The sequence below is a fragment of the Podarcis melisellensis genome (genome assembly GCF_964234715.1).
Source record: "Podarcis melisellensis genome assembly, chromosome: 6".
Taxonomy (NCBI): Eukaryota; Metazoa; Chordata; class Lepidosauria; order Squamata; family Lacertidae; genus Podarcis; species Podarcis melisellensis.
The window spans coordinates 53,452,769-53,459,429 of record NC_138538.1 but is presented as its reverse complement, the minus strand read 5'-3'; the positions used below and the strand labels follow the sequence as shown (position 1 = coordinate 53,459,429).

Genomic DNA, 6,661 nt, shown 5'->3' with positions numbered 1-6,661 from the left:
AGTAAATTCCAAACCTTATTAATGTTGGAAGGGAAAAAGAGAGGGAGAGAAAACATATATTCAATTCCTTGATTTGTTTTGGCAAAATGCCCTTTTTGCATTCTCAAAGGTTTGTTATTGTTCCCTATGGATTTAATGCTTGATGTAAGTAGGAAAATGTTTTATTTTATTTTTTGTTCCTTGCTAGATTATGGAAATGTATTAAAAAACCCTTCAAAAGGAGTCTAGGCAGGACAGGAGTTCCAATAAAGACAGATGCTCAAGGTAGACTTTTAAGCTCATATCTACTTTATACATAAATGCATGCATACTTTGGTTTATCGAAGCACAATGTTTACACAGTGAGTTAAGAATTAAACACCAACAGATTTCTTCTGTAAAACAGCTTAGGAATTTGGCGGAACAGTTTCTGAAGAGGAAAATAAACTCCAGTTAAATTTTGTTATTTTAATTTCTGGGTACTTGCATAGTGCTTTCTCCTCTGAGGAGCTCGGATTGCTCTTGAGTAGGGTCTGTATCTGGGGTAGCCAATGTGGTGCCCTCTACATCTCCCATAATTCCTAACCCTGCTGGCTGGAGCTGAGGGGAATTGGAGTCCAACAATATCTGGAGGGCATCAGGTTGGCTTTCCCTGGTCTATGCGATGGGCACCAATACAGGTAGTGTAAAATGTGAAGCTGGAAATGGCTGTCCAGAGGACTTGATTTCTGCATGGAAGTAGAGAAATCCAGTTCATAGGAACATTTTTTATATATAAAAAAAATGTTATTCTGCTGGCTGCTATGAATCCCATTGTTTTTCCTGATTTTAACATGTTTTTCTGGTAAACTTCTTGGTGAGAGTTTATCCTAAGAAGGCAGGTTAGAAGCAAAATTAAAAAGCCAGGATTCCCACCAGGGAAATGATATTTTCTCCAAGGCCCCTGTGTTGTGCAATTAGGGTTGCCCAGGGCACCTTCAGGTGCGAGTTCTTAGTGTTTTCAAGGTGTACAGTGCTCTGAAAAAAGTTTTCATTAGTTTACAAAGCCATGACACAAGTGATGAAATAGGAGCTTCCTCTTGGTGGTGTGATAAGTTTAAGCATGTTTCTAGAAAGGTGTATTTGCATATGTGGTGCCAACTCTTCTCACATGCAAATACACACACACACACACACACACACACATTCAGCTTCTGGCAGGGCAAATGCATGTACGAAACTGCCCCAAGTTCTTGGGGGCAGATTATCTGATGCTATTTGCCTGCTAACACAAATCAGGAATTACTTGAGCCTCACCCCTTCTATGCTACAGCATATTACTTGTTTTCACAAGTCTCAATTCTGTGATTATAGAAGATAGATCTGATATTTCCCCTTGAAATTCCTTCTTTCCCTGATGTTCTCGGTGACTACTTCTCAGCCACTTTTGTATCTTTGCTTCTACCTTCTGCAACCATTGAACCACACCGTGCTCGGCCTCCTCCATCCCCTCAACATAGTGGGGGCCCAGCCCCCTGCCAGCAAATATTGAGGGGACCAAAGACCCCTCTGCCTCTAGGAGTTGGCACGCCTGGTTCCTTCCAACTCTACAATTCTATGATTCCAATGGTCAGGGATGATGGGAACTGTAGTTCAACAACATCTGGAGGGCAACAGGTCTGCCTCTACTGATTTAGAAAGCAAAAATATATATAAAAAATGCCAGAGCACACTAAAAAAGATTCTCAGATTTTTACTGAGTGAACCACAACAGAAATGTTCAGAGCCAATAATGCAACATGTTATCTTTTCACTAGACTTATGGGATCAACAGCTGGAAGATTTCTGATTTCACAGTTGTTTGAGGATGGAATCATGCTAGAGATGTGGATTAGCTCAACCTAGAAAAGAATTATGGTCCATGCTTCCAAAATGCTGAGGAATCCTGACAGCTGTTGAAAGGAATTTGTTAAAATGTTAGTTCTGATGCTTCTCAATAGTACGTTGCTAAATAATGTCAATTAATTGTAGCCTTGCTTCCATCTATGTGGCCAGTTGTGATGATTGCCCACAGTCCTGTGTGCCATCTTTTGGATTTAACTCTGTTCTGGCACCTCTCAGGTGGGCACCATTAGAAGCAAACAAGGGAGGCACTAATGGTGAGTTTCTGCACCTCTTTTTCTAGAAAAATACACTGAATAGATAGCAGTTTCTTAATTACTAATCCTCCACTTAAGTGTGATAAGTAACTGGTTTCATGGATTACAGGTTTTCTTTAATAGAGGCCGTCAATAACTCTTAGCTAAAACCCTGCGGTAGCAGGTAGACAGTTACACATTTCCGAATACCAGAACAATGTAGTTAAAGTTTTTTGTAAATATTGACATTAGAAGCTGGTTATAACATTACCAAGACTTGCTTGGAACTGCTGTGCAAAGTGCAGTGACATATGGAACTGATCTGCAGGGGGGAGGGTGGGGGGAGAGAAAGAATTAAAATTACAGCAGAAGAATTAATTTCCTTGCAGTTGCCGAAGAGATGCCCTTGTAAAAGTCATCCATCTGAGGCTGGGGCTTAAGTCCTAGGTGAGATGTCATCAGGGATGGCAAACAAATTGGGATCTCCAATTTCCATTCTTTGGAATGTACTTGGAAGTTTCCACGAGACCATGGAAACCAACCATTCCATTGTAACAGGAAAGCTAACGTTCTGTCTATTTTTATGCTTGTGCTCTACCAAGAAGAAACAAAATTTGCCTTACTTTCAGGGGCCGTAAAATCCTGTGTCATAAGATCATCATCCCCATGGATCAGGTTGATATTGATCAAATTCCAATTTGTCATTGGTTATGGTATGGATGAGTTGCTGATATTGCTCATGTGTGCAACCCCCCCACCCCACCCTGCAAATCACCTCCTGAAAAATCTGCAATCATTGGGAGAACTAAATCCAGAGATGTTGGATGTGGCTAACACTGGATAGGATAGAAGAAAATTAATTTCTAACTGGGGAAGGGATCAGCTCTTTTTGTGAGTCTTAGCTCTGGAACTGGCTTTTAATTCCAGAATTCAGCTAGATTTATCTGAAGAACTATGCCATAGGCAGAATAGCCTCTCATCCCCAAATAACAATGATCTTCCCACGCACAAGGGTGAAGCTTCCAGTTAGATCTGAAGATTCATATTTCTTTTTTAAGGAAATACTAGATTCATGTGGAGGGACGCGGGTGGTGCTGTGGATAAAACCCCAGTGCCTAGGGCTTGCCGATTGCATGGTCGGCGGTTCAAATCCCCGCGGCAGGGTGAGCTCCTGTCGTTCGGTCCCAGCTCCTGCCCATCTAGCAGTTCGAAAGCATGTCAAAGTGCAAGTAGATAAATAGGTACCGCTTTATAGCGGGAAGGTAAACGGCATTTCCGTATGCTGCGCTGGTCTGGCTTGCCAGCTGCAGCTTCGTCACGCTGGCCACATGACCCGGAAGTGTCTTTGGACAGCGCTGGCCCCCGGCCTCTTAAGTGAGATGGGCACACAACCCTAGAGTCGGACAGGACTGGCCCGTACGGGTAAGGGTACCTTTACCTTTACCTTTAGATTCATGTGGAACAAACAAAACATATCTGGAGCCGTTTCTTGGCAGCTGAAGTCCCTTATAAGAAATGGGCAATGATCACTTGTGGAGTCCCAGAGAAATGATCCATGCCCCCCACCCCCCGTTACCACAAAGGTCCAGCTAAGCAGCAGCTATTTGTTTGGCAAATAGTACAAATATTTTACAGGAGGCGAGAATGCTCTTGTGCTCGAATCCTGCTTGCTGGTTTCCTACAGGCAACTGTTCAGCCACTATGAGAACAGGATGCAGGACTAGACTGGAGATTGGCCTGATCCAGCAGACTCTTATGTACTTCACAACCACCAGTGACAACCTCCTTTAGTCATTTATTTGCTTGGAGTGCTTGATAACATTGGCAGACTTTGTTATCATCTGAAGGTAGACAAAGCTCTTCTTGACTGCTGCAAAACCAGGGGCTTGTTGGTACCAGATGAACACTTAGGTTCGCAGCAGGCAGCCAAACCAACAGCCGTCAATCAGCACACAGTCTGGTTCAGTCAGAGGCGATCCATTTCTCTTGATTGCCTCCAGGCATCCTGGAATAACTGGCAGGCAGGCAGAGCTTAGGAAGAAGAAGAAGAAGAAGAAGAAGAAGAAGAAGAAGAAGAAGAAGAAGAAGAAGAAGAAGAAGAGTAGTAGTAGTAGTAGTTTGGATTTGATATCCCGCCTTTCACTCCCTTTAAGGAGTCTCAAAGCGGCTAACATTCTCCTTTCCCTTCCTCCCCCACAACAAACACTCTGTGAGGTGAGTGAGGCTGAGAGACTTCAGAGAAGTGTGACTGGCCCAAGGTCACCCAGCAGCTGCATGTGGAGGAGCAGAGACGCGAACCCGGTTCCCCAGATTACGAGACTACTGCTCTTAACCACTACACCACACTGGCTCTCACAGTGTAGGAAACATTTGGAAGTGATGATCAATATGTTGAGTTATGGCTTTTCATCAAAACTGGTCCCAAGGGGGAAAAAATGTGAAGGTGAAGAAGAAGACGAAGAAAAAGAGGAGGAGGAATCTGGACTTGGGGTGTGTGGGTGTTGTAGATTGACCAGAAGGCAGCTCTTATTAATATGGACATTGCTGAGGAGACGTGATTTGGATGGCATCTAAAGGAAGCTAGATTAATGCCATTTTCCTGAACTTCTCTTTATTATAATTTCTTCCAATTTAGTTAGTCTGTAACATAATTTATATATTGATTGGTTTATTTGAAATATGTATGCTCAACCTACTAGCAGAAGTAGAACCCTTTACCAAAAATGCATGAAAAATAGTAATTGTCTTTCCTTTCAGACACTGAGAAATCCAAAGAGGGTAGAAATTGTTGTGATAACAGAATATGAGTTTCTTTCTGTTTTGCCTTTTGGATGGGAAAAGATGGGGTTGGTCAATGTACTTAGAGCAACATTAAAGCCAACACCCAACCTCTCATCCTTGGCAGTAGACTGTTCCCTTCATTTGATGCTTGGGAGAAACAAAACAACAACTTTTGATAGGGAAAAAATGTGTTTTAAGGAGCTATGGGGAAATGTCCAAGTAACAAGCCAGTTTCCATTGATACAGTATGGCCTGCCAACATATCTGCTTGCCATGCTGGTGTAGCATTGGGGTTTCTGAAAGCTTCCAAGTGCAGAGATTGATACACCCCATTCAAAGGTCACACTAGTGCAAAACAAATCTCATGCTTGGCTCAGTAGATTACAAAATGCTTTTCAGACCTTCTCTTACTTATCTGCATTTCAAAGGGTGTGTGCGTTGCTGACATTTTGACATTACTGATGCACCCATGTAACCGAGAAGTAGCTATTCATGTACCTTTGTGTTCTAGTTCACAGAGAACTTCTGCATCTTGAAAAGCCTCTTGCTGACTGTAGCAGCTACCTGTTCTGACATTTGCTATGTTTCATGCATATCTAATCCCCTTTTAGATTTATGTGCATCACTGCAGGCCCTCTGGTCTGTTTACTCACCTGTTGGCATCCCTACTGTCTCTGTTTCTGGCTTTAGCAGCAGTCAGAACCAACAAGCATCTGGGGGCCTCTGACCATAGGGTGATGCTTTTGAAAACAGCTGTGTGAATCAGGGTTGAGTTTGTGTGAATAAACAATTTAGGCTGCATTCTGAATCCAATTTACCTGGGAATAAGCCCCCTATAATTCAATAACCCTTACTTCTGAGTAGACATGGCTAGGATTACAGCTTTAACTCCCACTTTTTAAAGGATTGTATCTACCATTACATGAGCAAAAGGCCAGTTCAAAGACAGGCCATTCCCTTTCCCTATCCCCCATTGCTAAAACGTATCGAGTGGCTCTGTTGAACTTACTGTACATTACGTGCTGCGCAGAGATAAGAAACACCATGGGACATTTGCAGTAGCACAAGTGAATGCCGTCATCTGCTCCAGCTGCAACAAAACATGTCTCTTCTGCACAGCAGGCACTGCAACCTGCCAACAGTTTGACCTCACCCCCAAAGGCGAACGGATACCAACAACAACATTTGGGGCTTCTGTGGGAGGGGATGCAAGATTCTTCTACCCAATTTTGGGTCATTCCCTGCTCCCACACGACCCACAAGGTTTGGCTGGTTCTCTGATCCTCTAGAGCAATAGTCATCAATGTTTTTGGACCTGGGATCCACTATCCAAACCTGCATTTGGGGAGCCTTTTCTTCCTCTCTTTCCCCCCATATATGTGTATGGTGGTAGTAGCAGCTGTGGTTGTGAACCATCTTACATTAGGCTACAACCTGATATTGGCCCCGACTCACCAGTTGAAGACCAGTGCTCTAGAGAAGGTTTACAGAGATTTTATGGGGCTGCAGAGGAGGGTAGAGGAGAGCTACACAAAGACCTGTTGTGCTGGCTTCCTTCCACTTAAACACAATATTCGATACAACCCACCACCTTGCAAATTTTACAGTTCTGAAACTTGTTTGAAACAAATGCCACCCAATTCATTATATAAGAATTCCATGGATGTCAGGATCACAGCTACTGAGATGCAAATTGAAAACATACTGGAAATGTAGTAACCTACGAATCTATTTAGTAGATATGGTAACAACATCCATAAATATTAGCTAAATTTTGCATTCTG

The 6,661-nt window shown here is 42.9% G+C and overlaps 1 long non-coding RNA gene across 1 annotated transcript; it reads right to left on the bottom strand.

The window, feature by feature from the left end:
* Positions 1–1,696: 1,696 nt before the first annotated feature.
* On the bottom strand, positions 1,697–2,584 carry LOC309372744. The gene is made up of 2 exons (XR_014169664.1): positions 2,461–2,584; positions 1,697–1,910 (listed from the first exon to the last, which is right to left on the bottom strand). It is a non-coding gene; the product is annotated as an uncharacterized lncRNA (long non-coding RNA).
* Between the last annotated feature and the right edge of the window lie 4,077 nt (positions 2,585–6,661).